Below are 20,522 nucleotides of genomic sequence, written 5' to 3' on the forward strand. Positions count from 1 at the left end.
ACTCTCTTGTGGCAACTTCTTTAGGTCTCTTGAGAAACAGTAAATATTCCACAGATCAGCTTCAGAGCAGACAGCATTCTGGCTGAGAAACAGACGATCTTCACTTTTACTTATATATTTTTCTCTCTCTCTCTCCTCTTCTCTTCTCAAACTAAACATAGCAGCATTACATGCAGTCTTTGCTTTTAGGACTCAGCATTTTGGAGTGCGTATGTCCATGCTCCTGATTACAGACTGGGGTCTGCAGCCCTCCAGTGATATTCCTGGGGTTGCAGCCAGAAACTGGCTGTGCCGGGCCAGACCAGGACCCTGGGCCTGCTCTTCGGCCTTTCTCTGTGGTGTCTGCAGGCCTGACTGTCCCCTTAGCAGGGAAGGGAATTGCTCTGGGCCGTGGTCCAGCCCGTGGGCTGGAGGTTCAGCCTCTTCCCCTTACTTACTGCTGTGCAGGGAGCCCTTCCCCTTGCTTCCCCTCTTGTTCTGTTAGCTGGGGTTTCAAATTTTCTTTTCTTTGGATGGAAAATGAACAAAGAAAGTAAAACTAATGGGCTGAAGCCCTTCCTTCGGGAGAAACATTCGTCCCTCAATGCTGAAAATAAATGGCCCTTGCTGACCTTAGCAGCACAGCCAAGGGCCATCCCTGCCTGTTGCTGCACTTCCCGTCCCTTCCGCGCCATCCTACAGTGACAGGGACCCTGCCCTTCCTTGCCTCTGCTCCCGCTTCTTGCACCCTGCTCTCCTGCCAGGCCGCCCAGGCTGGGGTGCCCCTCTTTCCAGGCTCCCACCCCTCAGCCTGGCTTGTACCTCTCAAGTCCTCCTCTTGTACTCCTGCTCCCTGGTAGGTGGATACTGTCAGAGGGCACAGTTTTCAGCCCAAAATCTTAAGGAACAAAAATGAAAAGCACCATCTGCATCTCTTTGGCCCCTGCCTCTGTCACCACCTTGCACCTTGGGGCTCTCAGGCCCCCTGCCCTGAGGCTGGACCGCTGTTGGGAATGTGGCACTAGTGGGTGGACCACTTTCCATCGAGGGCAGCAGAACCCAGCCTTGTGTGTGTGTTTTAGCGCAGAGATCTTCAGATGAATTCATCTGAGGCCAACAGGCAAAGTAGCCCTGCACATTTGGGGCCAGGGATGGGGGCCGATGCTAAATGTCCTCCACGCCTTCTCGGCTCCCTTGCACCCTGATGAGCCCCTGGAGGGTCCTGCATAGTCCTTGGGCTAAGTGGAGTAGAGTATGGAACCCAGGTCTAAAATTGGGAATGGCTGTCCAGTGTCTGCCCATTGCCTCCTCCCCTACCTGGGAAACTCTGTGGTTGAGGAACCCCACTTACAAGGCCCCCAGGCAGGCTGGTCCCTCCCCCAGAGTCAGGCACTAATCCGATGGCCTGATGGCTCTGCTATGGAGGTGGGAGGGGAAGGGTCCTCTACCAACCTGGGGACTCTCCAACTGTCAAGGCAACAATCACAGTATTGAGTAGGTATTACTGCCCGCATTTTAAGGATATGAACACTGAGGCCCAGGCGATCAAGTAATTTGTGTGTAGAGATGTGGGAATGAAAGCTTATGGTCTTCATCTGTAGCAGTGACTCCTGCAATAAGCCTGGGTCACGAGGATGAAGCAGGATCCAGAATCTGCTGCCGGGGACGGGAATGATGCCTGGCTGGTCCCTGTGCACCTTCAGGCCCTCCCCCAGTTCATTCCCCCCCACCATCACCACACTGATTGGATTGTAGAAAAATGAAAGGTTCATGCCTAGAGATGACTGATTTTGGGGTAGGAGCTGGGAGTGGAGCGGGGCCCATGACCTCTGTGTGGGGAGAAGCTGGAGAGGGGCACGGGGCTGGCCAGGCTTTAAAAGGCACATGACCTTGTTTGCATCGTCACACTCCGTTTTTAGAAAACAATCTCTGCTGCATACAGAGGTTGGCTTTGTGCAGGGCCCCAGCAAGCCTGGTGGTTCCTTCCTGCCTTTCTTCTCCCTTCCCCATTCTGGGTTTTTCTCCTCCCTGCTTCCCATTCTACCATAGGGGAATGGGGTCAGGTCTTTTGGATGGGAAACAGGAACTGAGAAGTGGAAGATGGAGAAATGAAAGGCTAAAGATAGCAGGGTTTTAATTTTCCCTCTGAAAAGCCCGGGAAGAGCCCCGGATTGTGTAACCTGGACACATGCAAATGATGACCCTGCCCCTACCCTATCGGCTTCGCCGCCACCCTGGCCCTTCAGAAGATTCTGAAACAAGGAATTGGTTACCCAGGGTGGTCAGGGGGGCTGTGCCTGTGCCCCGGTGGACTTTAGATGGTTGTGCCCCTGGTGAACTTTAGATGCTAGTGTACTGGGGGCCGTGTGACAGGCCCTTGGGGTGGCAGGAGCCGGCTTGGGTGGAGAGAGCAGCTGGCAGCTTTCTTGGTGAAGGGGTGGACAGCACGTTTGGTGTGGAAGCAGCAGCCCCCTTGCCCGTCGCTGGGCTGGGGTTAGTTGAACAGGGTTTAGAGAAAGCAGGAGTCATACCGGGTGGTTATTTTCCCCAAACGTCAGAGAAAGTCAGCGCTTCTGGCTCTGGAAGTGAGGCCGTTGGGAAGCGGGAGGGGGAGCACAGCTCTGGAAGCTGCCTTCTGTCCTCCCTCTGTTGGCTGGAGCTCTCCCAGCCTTTCATCAGTTCAAAGCCAAGCACATGACTTTGGGCGAGTCACTTAAACTCTTTGAGTCAGTTTCTTCTCCTTTAAGCTGGAGAAAGAGGTGGTGATTTCACAAGTGGTTGTAAATATTGCAGTAAAGATCATGGAAGCAAAAGTGCTCTGTGGAGTGTAAACTGCTGTATGGTAGTTGGAGTTGGGCCCTAGGTGTGATTTTAGACTACACACCTACTGCTGCCTTGGTAACTTAAAAGTATTTCTCTCAAATGCTGCTGAGCTGAGCTGAGTGGCACAGTAGGTCTTTCTTTCCCTGGGAGCACTTTGGGAGCTTTGGAGGTCGTCCAGTGCTGCCCCCAGCTTTAACAGTGTGGCTGAGTGTAGGGGGAGGGGGCAATTCCACCTGGCTGGACTGCCACATGCAGGGGAGAGGCCCTGCTGGCGGTGTCCCAGGTGGGAGAGGGGCAGACCTGGGGTTACCTCAGTTAGGGTAGGTGAGGAGGGGATAGGTGGACACCCTGGTGGCCACTTCTACTCACCCCTGCACTTAAGACCTGGACTTTCATGCCCTGCTCCTTTAACCCTTAGTGTTCAAGAGAGGCCAGTTGGACGGGAGCACCTCACCCAACCATTTGCCACGTGCCCCTCCCCATGGGGAGTCAGAGAGAAACACGTGAGCACACCAGGAAAAGTTTTGAAAAACAATGTTTTTCAAGACAGGTTGTTGCTACATTGCCCAGGCTGGACTCAAACTCCTGGGCTCAAGTGATCCTCCTGCCTCAGCCTCCTCAGTAGCTGGGAATTATAAGCACATGCCATCATGCCTGGATGAAGTTTTGAAAAATTTAAATGTTGATGGAAAAAAATGTATTAGTGGAAATGAAAGGCTGGTATGAGCTGTAAAGTCTTTTTGTTCTTAGAGATTTATTCTCATTCTAACCATTATCAGACCTGAAAAGTATTTGTCGTAATGATTGAGACGGTCCTGGGGTAACAGCGTCTTCTTAACGACCACTTTAATTGGCGTAGTTTACACCTAGCCTCTCTGAGAACCAGAGGACGCTGGTAATCACTATTAGATATCGAGTGCCGACTGTATGGCAGACACATAAGCATTGGTGATCTTATCCTTCACCTGTCGGATTTATAGGTGAAGAAACAGAAGTCAGTGAGGTGGAGTCGTTTTTTGGAGGTCGTGCTGCTAGTAATTGGAGCCTGGTTTAGAACCAAGTCCGTCTCATTCCAGAATCCAGAACCAGTGATTTATAACTGATGCACTTGTTTCCAAAGGGATCGAGCACTGGGTTTTCTCATTTTTAGTGCATCCATTCCTTAAAGCCTCTGTTCACAGTCACAAGCTGTGTTTCATAAAGGAACACAGCACACGAATGTGACCACTGGTGGACAGCAGTGGGGGCCCAGTTGGATGGCAGAGCCCGGCATGCCGACTGGGGCAGAAGCCCCAGGACACGGTGTGATGATGGTGTCTCCAGGCTGACCTCCGTGGCCTCAGGAAGCAGAGTCCTCGGTCTGCTTCACGCGGGGTTCAGAAAGAAAACTCGGCTATCTCACGTCTCCTCTCCCCTGTTTATTTGACTAAAGTGAAGTTCATGTGGCTCGAGCCTCGTTTCCTGGGGAAATCAGCCTGGCTTAGGATTCCATTGTCTTCTGGGACTGGGAAGATGTGGAAGGCTGACCTCACGCCCAGCTGAAGGTCGCCTTCCCAGACTCTGAGCTCTGCTGCCTTCTGCATCTCCAAGGCTGGAGGGCCCGGCCCAGGCGGTGACTGCATGCTGGCTTTCCACTGTCTCAGTGTCCCCGCTGCCCATCAGTAGTGTGCTCAGCACCTTCTGGTGTCATGTCCCCCCTGGTCTGTGATTCTTCTCCTGAGCTAGCCCATTTTCTACCTTGAGTCTGCTCTCCTGCCATTCCCAGGGGCCACAGCTCAGTAATGTGGCTGTTAGGGGACCCCAGACCAGGCCCCCTTGTGCCACTGTGGCTCTCCCCGGAGCAGGGCACCAGGCTGGCTGGGGCTCCCTTCCCAGAGCCACCCCACGCTGCTGGGTCTCTGCTGCTGCTGTGCAGTGGTGATCTTGCCAAAATGTGGCTTTTCCTTTCTCACTCCCCCAGAGCTCCCAGAGACTTTGCTTCCCCCTAAATAAAAGTCAGGATGTGAAGCCTTTTGACAGAATTGGAGTTCACTGTCATCTGTTTCCGTTTCTCTAAGATAGGGATCCTGGCAAAGCCCATGAAAGCCACGGGGTGCTCCCACCGAAGCCTCCGAGGCACAGACCTCCCGGGAGTGCCTCCGGGCGCTGCTTCCTTAAACTTCAGGAGACTGCAGCCTGTCCTTGTTCATGTGTCGTTTTTTCATAGTGTGTGTGGGTTTAGAGCTACATGGGTTCTTTTCTCACTTCTCTGTTCATACCGCATCACACCGTCCACTTCAGGCAGTCGACGGCCGTCTGAAAGTCATCAGCTGAGGGCACAGTTACCCTGGCTCTTCTATAATAGGTTAGGCTTTTTTTTTTTTTTTTTCCTTCCATTTTTTCCCCTTTTTAAAAGTACTGCTGGAAGACCAGGTGTGGTGTCTCACACTTGTAATCCCAGCACTTTAGGAGGCCGAAGTGGGCAGATCAGTTTAGGTCAGGAGTTCAAGACCAGTCTGACCAACCGGAGGAAACCTCATCTTTACTAAAAATACAAAAATTAACAAGGTATGGTGGTGTGCACCTGTAGTCCCAGCTCTTCAGGAGGCTGAGGTGGGAGGATCACTTGAGCCTTGGAAGGAGAGATTGCAGTGAGCCAAGATCACACCACTGCTCTCCAGCCTGGGCGCTACAGTGAGACCCTGTCTCAAAAAAAAAAAAAATAACTAAACACAAGTACTGCTGGAGCTTCTTTGCAGAAACCACTTGTGGGGAAAGGAAGGAGACATATTTTAGTATTTGATCTTGGGAAAAGGTTTTGCTTCTGTGGGCGTGTCTTCCAGAGACTGGGGGACCCGTGCTGGCGTCACCACTGTCCGCTTCCCTATCAGGAACCTTCCTTCCTTGGATGGTATTTCCAGTGTGTCCGGGCCTCTCCTGTTCTCATTATGAGTCCCCAGCTCTGATGGCCACTGTGGCCGATGCACAGAGCATTGGAGACAGTGATTCAGCCTAGCAGGCTGCATTCATGTGCTACTCCTCTGTACACCCAGAGCTGTCTTCTCGCTTATCATTTATTAATCTTTCCCATGCAAGTCATATGTGAATATATCCTTGTGGTAAAGTTTTCAGGTGGTAGCAAAAACTCAGTCTCTGTCACCGTCTTCTCTCCTCGTCTAGGTACGCTCTGTAACTGAGTCCTTTGCCCATTCGAGAGTTTTTTCCTCCCTGTGTACCATTGGCCCTCTGCACCTGTGGGTTTTGCATCCTCGTGTTCAGTCACATAGGGTCTAAAGGGAAAAATACTCAAGAAAAAATATCCAATGAAAAGTAATACAACAATTTAAAAAATACAAATTGTGGCCAGACGCAGTGCCTTATGCCTCTAATCCTAGCACTTTGGGAGGCTGAGACAGGAGGATCACCTGAGCCCAGGAGTTTGAGACCAGCATGGGCCACATAGGGAGATGTCTCTACAAAAAATTTGAAAATTAGCTGGGTGTGCTGGCATGTGCCTGTGCTCCCAGCTACTCAGGAGGCTGAGGCAAGAGGATCACTTGAGCCCAGGAGGTGGAGGCTGCAGTGAACCATGATCACACCACTGCACTCCAGCCTGGGGGACAGAGTGAGATCCTATTTCAAAAAAATAAATAATGAAAAATACAAAATTTTAAAAATACAGTGTAACAACTATTTACATAGCATTTACATTGCATTAGATGTAAGTAATCTAGAGATGATTTAAAGCACGTGGGAAGATGTGTGTAGGTTACGTGCAAATATGACAACATTCTACATTATGGAATTGAGCATCCTTGGAATTCGAGGGAATCCTGGAATTAATCCCCCATGGAGACTGAGGGACTCCAGTTTTGAGTATTTTTGTTTTCTTTATTGTTTAATCTGTCCCTTTGACACATTTTTGTGCTCAAAGAACTCCTCAATACCCTGCTTGATGGGAGGAGAAGAGAAAAGTAACAAAGTGTAGGATATTGAAGTACTTTTAATTTTCTTTAATTAAAAGTAATTACCAAATAATGTATTCATTGTTAATGATAGTTTAAAAGTGGAGAAACAAAAAATTCCTCCAATTTTTCCTAAGACAACAATGATTATTTTCTTTCTGTATCTTTATATATCACTTGTCTATCCTCTTTTATAACAGTTTTTTTTTGCTTTACTTTTACAGTTTGTGTGTGTGTGTATGTGTAATGGATTTAATAAACAAGCTTGTGATTTTCATTTATTTATTTATTTTTTTGAAATGGAGTTTCACTCTTGTTCCCCAAGCTGGAGTGCAATGGCACGATCTCAGCTCACCGCAACCTCTGCCTCCCCAGTTCAAGTGATCCTCCTGCCTCAGCCTTCCAAGTAGCTGGGCTTACAGGCACACACCACCACGCCCAGCTAATTTTTTGTATTTTTAGTACAGATGGGGTTTCACCATGTTAGCCAGGCTAGTCTCGAACTCCTGACCTCAAGTGATCCGCCTGCCTCGGCCTCCCAGAGTGTTGAGATGGCAGGTGTGAACCACCACGCCTGGCCCATAAGCTTGTAATATTCTACTTCTGGAGATGGAATTTTTTCAAAAACGATTGCCTTTTTATTTTATTTTGTTATTATTATTATTTTTGACACAGGATCTCACTCTGTTTGTTGCCCAGGCTAGAGTTCAGTGGCACGATCATAGCTCACTGCAGCCTGGACTTCCCAGACTCGAGTGATCCTCCTGCTTCAGCCTCACCAGTAACTGGGACCACAGGCACCTACCACCACACCCAGCTAATTTTTGTACTTTTTGTAGAGATGGGGTCTCACTGTGTTGCCTAGGCCTGTCTCAAATGCTTAGGCTCAAGTGGTCTGCCTACCTCAGCCTTCCAAAGTGTTAGGGTTACAGGCAGGAGCCACCGCGCCAGGCTGCCTCTGCAGAGCCGCTTTACTTGTGTTTTGTCCTCAGTACTGTTCCTATGCGGGTGGTGGGCGGCTGCAGATACACAGGCCAGCTTCCCTCCCTGCTGGGGGCCGCAGGTCTGGGTGCACCTTGTTACCGAGGCTAGCCTTCCTCGGCAGAGGTGTGAACTCTGCCACCACCCCGTTCTAATCAAGATGGGGATGGAGTCTCAGAAAGGAAACCATCTAGGAGAAAAATGAAAGAAGTGTTTCTTTTCTGTTTGCCTGCCCTCAAAGTTGCTACTTTAGGAGCTCAGAGAAACAGTTATTTGTAAGACCAGATTAAGTAGTTTAGTAAGATTACCCAAAACCACCTCCCAGCGTTCCTGCCAGCCTGAGCTGGCAGACCTGCATTCAGTTTTGCCTCTGTCTCTAGCTTCTCTCTGATGGTTTAGAAATGGAACTAAGGGATTCCTAAGTCCCTTTTGCTTCCTGTGGTCAACCAACATGCTAGGCTAATAAATTACCCCTGAAGTTCACTTTCATTTGGGCAACATTTTCTAGTTCTTTTGCCAACTCTAATTTCTTTTCTTTAAAAGATGCTTTAACTTTACTTGTATTCTTAATAATGTATCTTTTTTTTTTTTTTTTTTTTTTTTTGAGACGGAGTCTGGCTCTGTCGCCCAGGCTGGAGGGCAGTGGCCGGATCTCAGCTCACTGCAAGCTCCGCCTCCCGGGTTTACGCCATTCTCCTGCCTCAGCCTCCCGAGTAGCTGGGATTACAGGCGCCCACCAACTCACCCGGCTAGTTTTTTGTATTTTTAGTAGAGACGGGGTTTCACCGTATTAGCCAGGATGGTCTCGATCTCCTGACCTTGTGATCCACCCGTCTCGGCCTCCCAAAGTGCTGGGATTACAGGCTTGAGCCACCGCGCCCGGCCTAATGTATCTTATATATACATACACATAGCATTTAAAACTTTTTTTCAATGAGATCTTTTTTAAAAATTCAACTTTTATTTTAGATCGGGGGTACATGTGTAGGTTCGCTATGTGGGATATATTGCATGATGCTGAGTTTTGGGGCATGATTGATCCTGTCATCCAGGTACTGAGCATAGTACCCGAGAGTTTTTCACCCCCTCTCCACATCTGTCCCCACTCAAGTAGTCCCCAGTTTCTGTTGTTTGCTGCTTTAATGTTGCCAGTACTCAACATTTAGCTCCCACTTGTAAGTGAGAACATGCCGTGTTTGCTTTTTGTTCCTGTGTTAATTTGCTTAGGATTATGGCCTGCAGCCATATCCATGTTGCTGCAAAGGACGTGATTTCCTTCTTTTTCATGGCTGCGTCGTATTCCATGGTGTATATGTACCACATTTTCTTTATCCAGTCCACTGTTGATGGGCACTTGGGTTGATTGCATGTCTTTGCTGTTGATACAAATGGCATTTAAAGAATGATTATGAAGGCCACATGCAGTTTCTCACACCTATAATCCCAGCACTTTGGGAGGTCGAGGTGGGCGGATCACTTGAGGCCGGGAGTTTGAGACCAGCCTGGCCAACATGGTGAAACCCTGACTTTACTAAAAATACAAAAATTAGCTGGGTGTAGTAGTGCATGCCTGTAGTCCCAGCTACTCAGGAGGCTGAGGCATGAGAATCGCTTGAACCCGGGGGGCGGAGGTTGCAGTGAACCAAGAATGCACCACTGTACTCCAGCCTGAGCAACAGAGCAAGACTTTGTCTCAAAAAAAAAAAAAACAAAAAAACAAAAAAAAGATGATGAAGCCTGGTTTTGGCCAGCACTCCAAGCGCGCCGCTCAGGCCTGTCCCGTCGTAACGCCCTCAGAGGCTGCTGCTGCCCTGACCGCAACCCTCAGCTTGCCTCAGTTTGTAGTTTGCCAACAAGGTACATCCCTAAATGTAAACAATTTAGTTTTGCCTATTTTTGAAGTTTTTATACTGCTTGTATTCTTTTGCTCAACATTTTTGTCACATTCACTTACGTTCTGGGGTGAGTTTGTTCTCTTCTGTTGCTGTGTAGCATTCTGTTGTATGAATGTCCATCATCAGTTTATTCATTTTACCATTGACATTTTGGTTTATCCGTCAGGGGCTGTTTTGAGGAGTGTTAGGACAGCCTGTCCATGTCTTCTGTTGCAGATGTATATTTACTCGGAGTAATTTTAATTTTTTAAGATGATACGAAAACGCTCCCTTCTCATTTGTCCTTAGGCACACACTTGCCTCAGCTGTGACTTAGCTCAGATGTCTATTTGATCTTAATTCTTGGTGACACCTGCTATTCTTCAGGCCTGGCTTTATTCCCAGAAGGAGGGAGGTTCATTATTGCTCTGGCTTTAAACGGAGCCCACAGGCCACAGTGCGAGTCTGTGCTTCCCAAAAGGCTTCTGGAAATATTTGACACTGTCATTAATGCTCTGTGTTACTTTCTGAAGAGTTGAACGTGTGGTGAGACAAAGGTGGCGTCGAATGTCTGTCCGACTCTTCTTGGCAAAGCCACCCTTGGGGCACAGACCTGGGTGTGTTTTGTTTTGTGTTTTGTCTACTGTATTTCAGAAATGTCCCTTCTTCTCAGCCTGGCCTTTCGTCTGTGGAACAAGGGGAGAGAAAATGGGACAGAAGAGCAGAGCGTGCTGGGGCTGCCTGAGTGCTGCAGGCCTCTGCTCTCCCCAGGGCGGCATCTTTGAGTTTCAAGAAGGAAGCCAGTCCCTTCCCACCCTGATGGTTCGCGTTGAGAACTCAGGGTGCTGGGGACAAACCGGTGCTCTGCTGCCTGCAGTGTGGGCTCCTGGTCAGGGTTGGGAGGAGCGGGGTGCAGGGTCTGCTGGTGCTGTGGGAGAGGCATTTTGTATGGATCATTGAGGCCAGGGGTCAGCAAACCTTTTCTGTGAGGGGCCAGATATAGTAAATATTTTAGGTTTGGCGGACCTCAAGGCTGTTATGTAGGTACTTACATAAGACAGGTGATAAATATCTACAGATTTTTTATTAATGAAATTCAAAATATAAAAATAGTAATGGAGTACAATTTTTTTGGTAATGCAGGTCTCCTAGGGGGAAGAGAGGAATTATTTTGAGGGGTATAATATTTATCTTAATTAGTTGGGGTTCAGTTGGTCTTTCCTGTGACCCTGTCATTGCGTTCATTGGAAATGTTCATCTGGAAACACTGTTCACTCACGGTTGGATAAAAGCTGGCCTGCAGGCCCCATGTGCCCACCCTAAGCCAGGTCATCTCCTCAGATAGTGGGCTTGGCCCGCACCATCCAGCCTGTGGTGACACAAGGTGGAGGCCCCATAGGGTTCTGTGGGGACCAAAAAGAGGTAGAGGAGTCCCCACACGGAGAAGGGTGGCCACGGGGTGATGTTGACGCGGAGCCCACGGAGGAACCATGGCCAGGGCCTCCGGGTGACCCCAGAGGTGCTGGCACCGCCCTCAGGCGGTACAGTGGGGCCGACGAATGAAGGAAGAGAAGCATGGGGTTGGGGACATTCAGAGGCCACTGTGCTGCGTGAGTGGCTGTAGCTCTTGCAGAAGGTAGCAAGGCCCGAGGAACTGAATTTGAAATTTTAATGAATCTTGACTGAAACATTCCTCTGTGGCTACCCTGTTGGATAGCACAGGTGTGGAAAATGAGTGAACAGCTTTGTGGTGGTCTCTCCTGTGGTGGACTTTCCTTACTCGCACTGCGCGCCATCCTTACTGTCTCCACACACTGTCCCCGTCCCCTGTCCTGGCTCCAGCTCAGCTGAGCGGCAGAGATTGGAAGAGGCCCCTCGGTAACTAGAGAGGAACCTATAGAAGAGTTTGGGAACTCCTAACAGATGCTTTAAAGTGGTTGAAAACAGTGGTTTTCCTTGGAATTATTTGGGACACATCCCCCCCTCTTGTTTTTGTGATAAATTCACTCTGTAAAACTTGTTTGACAGACTGAAGGTCAGCTTCCGCCTGGCCCCTGAGGATTAATGAGGTCTGGCCAGCCGGCAGCTGCAGCGCAGGCCCTGCTCCGGTCTCGCGGTCCGTTCGGTTCTTGCCTTTGTTCGTGGTTTTTACACGTAAGTTCCCGTGAAAGTTGCTTTTTTCCCCACTCCAAGCTAGAGTGGAGTTTTCGTTTGGGGAGCATGGTAGTTGAGTGCCTGGGTCTGGTTAGAATTCTCAGCCTGGTGGGTAGACACCTTTACTTCCTGGAGACTCAAGCTTTGTTATTTTTTGTTACTCTAAGATTTCAGTATTTTTTTTTTAGTTTTAATTATTGTGGGTACATAGTAGGTGTATATTTTTATGGGGTACATGAGATATTTTGATACAGGCATGCAGTGCGTAATAATCACATTAGGGTAAACGGGGCCTCCATCACCTCAAAGCATTTAGCCTTGTTTTGTGTTACATCTCAATTATACTCTTATTTTTAAATGTACGATAAATTATTGTTGACTTCTATCACCCTGTTTCTATCAAATACTAGATCTTATTCATTCTATCCACCTATATTTTTGTACCCATTTGCCATCCCCACTCCCACCCCAACTACCCTTCCCAGCCTCTGGTAACTGTCCTACTCTCAGTCTCCATAAGTTCAATTGTTTTCGTTTTTTTTTTATGGCTGTCTTCAGTTTATTGCATGAAGGAGTTACACTAGTCCAAGTTAAAAGTGGATCCCAAATGGTTACATTATACAAGCTGTGAGGTTTTTAGACTTGTGACAAGGGACAGAAAGGAAATTCTACTCATTGCAAGGAAATCCTTACTTAAGCTACAGTGAGCCACAAGCGTTTAAACCCCATGAACCTTCAGCTGATCGTCCTTAGCCAGTCCAGTCTCTACGAGGAATTGGCATAATATGTATTCTTGCGCTGGTCACCCTGTAGCTGAATTACTTCTCCGTATTCTGGATGCTCAATTACAGTACCATTGCAGGCAAACTTCTTCTTAAACGCCTTCACTGGTTTCTTTTTATTGTAATCATCAGTGATCCCTTGGACAGTAGTAAGGGTCTTCCTGCCATTTCTCTGTTGAATTCTTATGTGGATATAATCCTCAGTGCCAGCAGGAAGCAGGTCATCACCCTTAGTTGCATCAGCAAAGGAGTTGAAAGTGGAGGTTCTGGATAGTGGACATACGACACGTTTCACTTTCCTCAGTGGAAACGGTCTGCGGAAGATGGCGGGCAGTGGGTACGGAACGTAGGGAAGCAACAGGGGCTCAAGGGGGAGGCTCCTGAGTCCTTGGCAGCGGCTCAGTGACTGGGGATGTTTTGATTTTTTTTTTAACTCCCACAAATAAGTGAAAACATGGAGTGTTTGTCTTTCTGTACGTGGCTTATTTCCCTTAACATAATAACCTCTGTTTCCATCCACGTCATTGCAGATGACAGGATGTCATTCTTTTTTATGGCTGAATAGTACTCCATTGTGTATATGTGCCACATTTTCTTTATTCATTAATCTGTTAATGGGCACTTAGATTGTTTCCAAATTGTGGCCATTGTGAATAGTGCTACAATAAACATGGGAGAGCAGGTATCTCCTTAGTATACTGATTTCCTTTCTTTTGGGTATATACACAGCAGTGGGATTGCTGCATCATATCATATCTCTATTTTTAGTTTTTTGAGGAACCTCCATACTGTTCTCCATAGTGATTGTACTAATTTACATTCCCACCAGTAGTGTACTGGTGTTCCCTTTTCTCCACATCCCCATAAGCATTTGTTATTGCCTGCCTTTTGCATGTAAACCGTTTTAACTGGGGCGAGATGATATTGTAGTTTTGATTTGCATTTCTTGGATGATCAATGATGTAGAACACCTTTTTGTATGCCTGTTTGCCATTTGTAGGTCTTCTTTGGAGATATGTCTATTTAGATCTTTTGCCCATTTTAAAATTGGATCATTAGATTTTTTTCCTGTAGAGGTGTCTGAGCTTCTTACATATTTTGGTTATTCCTTGTCAGATGGAGAGTTTGCAGATATTTTCTCCTACTCTGTGGGTTGTCTTATCACTTTGTTGATTGTTTCCTTTGCTGTGTAGAAGCTTTTTAACTTGATACGATCCCATTTATCCATTTTTGCTTTGGTTGCCTGTGCTTGTGGGGCATTACTCAAGGAGTCTTTGCCCAGACCAGTGTCCTGCAGTTTCTCCATTTCTTATAGGAGTTTGATAGTTTGAGGTCATAGATTTAAGTCTTTAATCCATTTTGATTTGATTTTTGTATATGGTGAAAGATAGAGGTCTAGTTTTATTCTTCTGAACATGGATATCCAGTTTTAAGCACAATTTATTGAAAAAATTGTCCTTTCCCCAGTGTATGTTTTTGGCACGTTTGTCAAAAATGAGTTCACTGCAAATGTAAGGATTTATTTCTGGGTTCTCTATTCCTTTAGTCTATGTGTCTTGTTTCTATGCCATTACCATACTGTTTTGGTTACTATAGCTCTATAGTATAATTTGAAGTCAGGTAATGTGATTCCTCCAGTTCTGTTTTCTTTGCTTAGGATAGCGTTGGCTATTTTGGGTCTTTTGTGGTTCTGTATAAATCTTAGGGTTATTTTTTCTATTTCTGTGAAGAACAGCATTGGTATTTTGATGGAGATTGCATTGAATCCGTAAATTGCTCTGGGTAGTATGGACATTTTAACAATATTGATTCTTCCAATTCACAAATATGGAATATCTTTTCATTTTTTTGGTGTCCTCTTCAATTTCTTATATCATCATTTTATAGTTTTCACTGTAGAGATCCTTTACTTCTTTGGTTAATTCCTAGGTATTTAATTTTATTTGTAGCTATTGTAAATGGGATTGTTTTCTTGATTGCTTTTTCAGATTGTTCGCTGTTGACATATAGAAATGCTACTAGTTTTTGTATGTTGATTTTGTATCCTGCAACTTTACTGAATTTATTTATCAGTGTAACCACCCAACGGGTTCACCTTGCCCACTGCTGCCTAGGCAGAGCTGATTTATCAAGACAGGGGAATTGCAGTACAGAAAGAGTAATTCATGCAGAGCCAGCTGTACAGGAGACTGGAATTTTGTTATTATTCAAATCCGTCTCCTGGAGAATTTGGGGATCAGTTTTTAAGGATAAGTTGGTGTGTCAGGGCCAGTGAGTTGGGAGTGCTGATTGGTTGGGTCAGAGATGAACTCATAGGGAGTCAAAACTATCCTTTTGTTCTGAATCAGTTCCTGGGTGGGGGCCACGGGACCAGATGAGCCAGTTTATCGATCTGGGTAGTATCAGCTGATCCATTGAATACAGGATCTGCAAAATATCTCCAGCGCTGATCTTACGTTTTGCAATAGTGATGTTATCCCCATGAGCTCAGAATCTTGCAGCCTCCAGCTGCATGACTCCTAAACCATAATTTCTAAACTTATGGCTAATTTATTAGTCCTGTAAAGGCTGTTCAGTCCCCAGGCAGGAAGAGGGGTTTATTTTGGGAAAGGGCTATTGTTGTCTTTGTTTCAGAGCTAAACTATAAACTAAATTCCTCCCAAAGCTCGTTCAGCCTAGGCCCAGGAATGAACAAGGACAGCTTGGAGGTTAGAAATAGGGTGGAGTCAGTGACGTCAGACCTCTTCCACTGTAATAATTATGTCAGTTATAATTTTTGCAAAGGTAGTTTCATCAGTTCTGATAGTTTTTTGATGGCGTCTTTAGGTTTTTCCAAATATAAGATCACATCATCTGCAAACAAGGCTAGTTCAACTTCTTCCTTTCCAATTTGGAGGCCCTTTATTTCTTTCTCTTGTCTAATTGCTCTAGCCAGGACTTCTAGTGCTGTTTTTATATATAGTTGGCATAAGATGGTTTCTGGCACTCAATCTTTTTTTTTTTTTTTTTTTTTGAGAGAGAGGCTCATTTTGTCGCCTAAGCTAGAGTACAGTGGTGTGATCTCCGCTCACTGCAACCTCTGTCCCCGAGGTTCAAGCGAGTCGCCTGCCTCAGCCTCCTGAATAGCTGGGATTACGGGCGCACACCACCATGCCCAGCTAATTTTTGTATTTGTAGTAGAGACAGAGTTTTACCATGTTCAGGCTGGTCTGTGGAACTTCTAACCTCAAGTGATCTGGCCACCTCAGCCTGCCAAAGTACTGGGATTATAGGCACGAGCCACTGCGTCTGGCCTAACGCTCAGTCTTAAACAGTCATTCTAGCTTTTCGTCCTGACCAAGTTTAATTTTAATTGTCTATAAATATGCACCATAAGGAAGGGTGTGTTTCTGAATAGGGAGGTAATTGCTTTTCCTGCTTGCAATTTTAATTAAAAATTACCTCTTCTACCTACCTCACCTGTTTAACAGATTGTAGAAAAGCAAGTTTATGCACTCGTCCCTGAGTTCAGGAAGCACTGCTTCCTCTTCAGTAACAAAGGTACAAGATTCCATATGGTGACCTATTTTTTCAAGAGTTTTTTTGCAGTAAATGGCCAGGGAGGGGTGTGTCCCATGACATAATATGGGAGGAAATTTGTCAGAGTTCAACTGTGTTATTAAGGTATGTTGTCTGTGATCAGCCTTTTACATTGAAGTTTACCACTGCTTCCAGTCCCATGTTTTGTTTTTTCGTTTGTCTGGTTTTTTTTTTTTTAAAAGAGACAGGGTCTGTCTGTCACCCAGGCTAGAGGGCAGTGGCGCAATCATGGTTCACTGCAGCCTCCAGCTTCTGGATTTAAGTGATCCTCCTTCCTCAGCCTGGGATTACAAGTGTGTGTTCCCATGCCCGGCTAACTTTTGTTTTTATTTTTTGTAGAGACAGGGTGTCACTATGTTGGCCAGGCTCGTCTCAAGCTCCTGGCCTCAAACATTCTTCCCTCCTTGGCCTCTCAAAGCGCTGGTATTATAGTAGGTGTGAGCTACTGCATCCAGCTTAGTCCTTGTGTTTTTAGCACAGTTGACCCAAACTCCTGTAGACACAAGGTCACTCTATCATCTGTGTGAGTATCAGAGGCAGGAGGGCTGGAATCTGGTTGAGAGAGGCAGCACAGATCTCCCTGGCTGGCTTTTCCAGAATGGCTACTGCCCAGCTTTAGCCCTGAATGGCTTTTGAACCATGGGTTCCAGCCAGTTCCCTCTTTTTTGCGTAGCCTCTCCCTGAATGCACCTCCTGCCTGCCCTGATCCATTACCCTCCCTGTGGCCTGAGTAGCCTTCAAACACAGCTCTCCCCTATCCCCTCTGTGTAGCACTGTTGCCTGGCACTTAAGCCCCTGCCTTTTGGGCTCATCGTTCTTTCCTGAGCTGCTTCTTGAGTCCTGTGCTGTGGCAAGCTCTCTGGTAGGCACTGGGGATACAATGAACAAATATCAGTGACTGACCTTAGAAGAAAGCATTAAAAAAACTAAAAAGAGCTGGTACGATTAATTTTGTTGATATTTTCTGTAACCTAAGATGTCTACAATATTGTTTTAACGTGGCACTTAGCCACATTTCAAGTGCTCTGTAGACGTGCTGGTAGCTGCTGTAGTGGACGGCGCAGGTCTAGAGGCAGAGCTGGACAAGTTCAAAAAGCAGTTCTGTGCATGTAGTAAGTCTTGGGCTCCTGTTTTTGTTGTTAATTTGTGTTTCTCTAGGGGCTTATCTTTTGCAAGATTGTGAATTCCAAGAAGGCACAGGCATTGCCTTGTCCTGTTTTCCTCACCATTGTGTCAGTAATACCTTGCAGGTAGAAGGTGATCATGCCATTTTATCTGATGAAATGCTAAGCGCAGGGCATTATGGGAAAAGCTAAGATGAGAACCTGCCACCCTGTTGGGGAGGTGGGGAGGCATCAGAGTCCTTCTTAGGAGGAGGAGACCCCTCTGAACCAGTGAGTCGGGTCAAGGATGATATTCTCAGGAGAGAGAAGTGTGTGCACATGCTGGGAAGACAGCAGGTGGAGGGGGAGCCACAGGTAGCTCGTTATGATGGAAGCTTGGGGTACATGTGAAAGTGGAGGAGAATGTCAGACACTGACGCTGGAGAAGCAGGCAGAGCTCAGGTGATCAGGTTTTTAAAGCTTGCTAAAGTTATTATTCTGAGAACACCAGGAAGCCTTATATAGTGCCTGGACTGGGACCTGCCCCTCAAGCCTTCCTGTGTCCTTTTTTTTTTTTTTTTTTTTTTTTTTTTTTTTTTTTTTTTTTTTTTGAGACAGAGTCTCACTGTGTTGCCCAGGCTGGAGTGCAGTGGCACGATCTTGGCTCACTGCAACCTCCATCTCCCAGGTTCAAGCAGTTCTTTTGCCTCAGCCTCCTGAGTAGCTGGGATTACAGGCACCCACCACCACACCCGGCTAATTTTTGTATTTTTAGTAGAGACAGGGTTTCACCATGTTGGCTAGGCTGGTCTCGAACTCCTGACCTCAAGTGATCCGCCCGCTTCGACCTCTGAAAGTGTTGGAATTACAGGCGTGAGCCGCTGCGTGTGGCCTCTTTCTTCTTTATTCATGAGGTGTTTTCTCCCTTTACACTTCCTGGCCCATGGAAGATGCTTAGAATGGTGGCTGACTTCTAATGCTTCCAGAGAACCTGACAGGCTGGCATTGGTGTCTTCCACTGTCTGTGGGGAGGCTTAGAAAGAGGAGCGGCTTTTATTAATGTTATGAGTGTGGATCAGATCCTGCTGTAGCCAATGGCAAAGCCTGGGCAGGCCCAGATTCTGCGAGAGTGCTAGGCTGCATGGTCCCAAATCAAATGTGCTTTTCAAGAATGGCCCCTCACCTGGGATGGGGAACTTTGAGCTCTGAGGAGCACAGTGAGCTGGCACCTCTGTGTGTGAGAGCTGTGCTCTCTGACCTGTGGTCTAAGCTTCGGGACCTGGTGTTTCTGGCACAGCCCTGAGCACAACCTCACTCTGCCCACTAGTGCTGGCCGAGCCTGGCCTGGGCCCTGCAAGTCTGTGGCTGGCAGATTGGGGAGGAAAAGTGATGAGACTGCATGGAAAAGAGAATTTAATTGTGATTTTCCTGAGTTATTTACCATTTCCAAATCCCCTCTTATATCTTGAAGGAAGGTAGGAATGGATCAGAGATGACCACTTGGGAAAATACGAGTTAACTCAATGTACGAAATCTCAACTCATCTTGTATCAGTGACTCTCTGCTCTTTAGTATGGCAGAAAGGAATGCCTTTTTTATTTAAATAAACATTTTTAGTTTTAGGTTCACAGCAAAAATGAATGGAAAATACAGAAACTTTCCAAATACCCCTGCCCCTTGACATGCATAGCCTTCTCCATTATTAACATCCTGCACTACAAGTGGTACGCTGGTGACCCTCAGTGAACTGACAAGGACACATCACTGTCACCTATATCTTTACTTCATGTTAGGGCTCACTCTTGTACATTCCAAGGGCTTGGACAAATGTGTAATGACATGATTATAACTTCTTTTTGTATTGCAACCACTCCGTCAAATGTCTGGTGCCTTGTGATCATTTTTCCATTTAAAATTGTCAGCACTAATCATGTCTGTTTTTAGCATCCAATAAAATTATCATCGTGGCATTAGAACTAGGGCTTACGATTCTGCTATGGAAAACTGGTTCAAAAGGTGATTTCAGGAAGGCTGGAAGTCCAGAATCCATTGCTCTCAGGAGCTGTGCTGTGTTTCGGATGATAGGTCATTGCAGGTTTTTATGATCTAAACTTACTATGGGGTAATAACGGACACTGAATAGCAGTGGTTATTATGTGCCAGTAGCTGTAGGGCAGGGTGCTTCCTTTAGTTTTTATAGGGTAGCCTGTGATTGGCATGACTATCCCAGTTCACAAATGTTCTCTCCCTCCAGTCACATGTCACCCTTTGCTTTTCTATGTTGTTTAAGGGTTAAAAGGACTTTTTACCCAGCATGTTGGGAGACTGAGGCAGGTAGATCACCTGAGGTCAGGAGTTTGAGACCAGCCTGTCTAACATGGTGAACCCCGTCTCTACTAAAAATGCAAAAATTAGCTGGGCGTGGTGGCGTACCCCTGTAATCCCAGCTACTTGGGAGGCTGAGGCAGGAGATTTGCTTGAACCCAGGAGGCAGAGGCTGCCGTAAGCCGAGATCGCGCCACTGCACTCTGGCCTGGGCGACAGAGCGAGACCCTGTCTCAAAAAAAAAAAAAAAAGAAAGAAAGAAAAAGAAAAGAAAAGAGGACTTCTTACCTTTGTATCTGTTGTGAAAGTCAAGGTGTAATTAAATTTCCAGGTGTGATTAGTCGTTGAACAAATACTGTTTGAGTGCCTCCTATGTGCTGGACATTGTGAGTGCCATAGACAACTGCCGTGTAGTAGCTGCTCTATAAGTACTTGCTGAATATTATATATGTGAGTGCCTCTATCTAATTATTCAACCCTGCAAAGTGGGCATTGTTCCTGCTGGTTTCTGGAGAAGAAATCTGAGGCTTGGGAAGCAACAGGACCCGTCTTCTAACACAGCTTACAAGCTAATGATATTTGGATTTTTTAAAATCCAGAGTGGGGTTGCTTACACCTTGTTAGGGCTCTGTAGGGGGAAGGGGCGCAGCCACGGTGGGAGTCCCTAGCGGGCAGGCACATCCCGGAGCCTTGCTGGTAACCAGGGAGAACTGAGAGTTCGGCTGGGGTAACTCACTTCACTGCAGAGCGCTCGCGCCCAGCAGGTGCTGTGGGCAGGAGACAGCTCGCATGCTGTAGGAGGAGGAGTTGGTTTTCAGTAATTGCAACAAACTTCTGCTTAGTGCCATTTGGAAACCAGTCTTCCACACCACACTGAGGGCTTGTCTCCCAGAAACAGGTGCAGAGGGACCTGGCAGAGGCAAGCAGGGCCTTCAGAGTAGCACTCAACGTGGTGCTTGCTGCTAGTGTGGTCTCAGC

The 20,522-nt window shown here is 46.7% G+C and overlaps 1 protein-coding gene and 1 pseudogene across 7 annotated transcripts in view; one reads left to right on the plus strand and one right to left on the minus strand.

Annotated features, from left to right (window-relative positions):
* Window positions 1-20,522, plus strand: part of ASAP2 (ArfGAP with SH3 domain, ankyrin repeat and PH domain 2) — a 202,472-nt gene that overhangs the window by 51,271 nt on the left and 130,679 nt on the right. The window lies entirely within an intron of this gene.
* On the minus strand, window positions 12,474-13,080 carry LOC119627130 (eukaryotic translation initiation factor 1 pseudogene; annotated as a pseudogene).

The sequence above is a fragment of the Chlorocebus sabaeus genome, chromosome 14 (genome assembly GCF_047675955.1).
Source record: "Chlorocebus sabaeus isolate Y175 chromosome 14, mChlSab1.0.hap1, whole genome shotgun sequence".
In the NCBI taxonomy this organism is placed as follows: domain Eukaryota; kingdom Metazoa; phylum Chordata; class Mammalia; order Primates; family Cercopithecidae; genus Chlorocebus; species Chlorocebus sabaeus.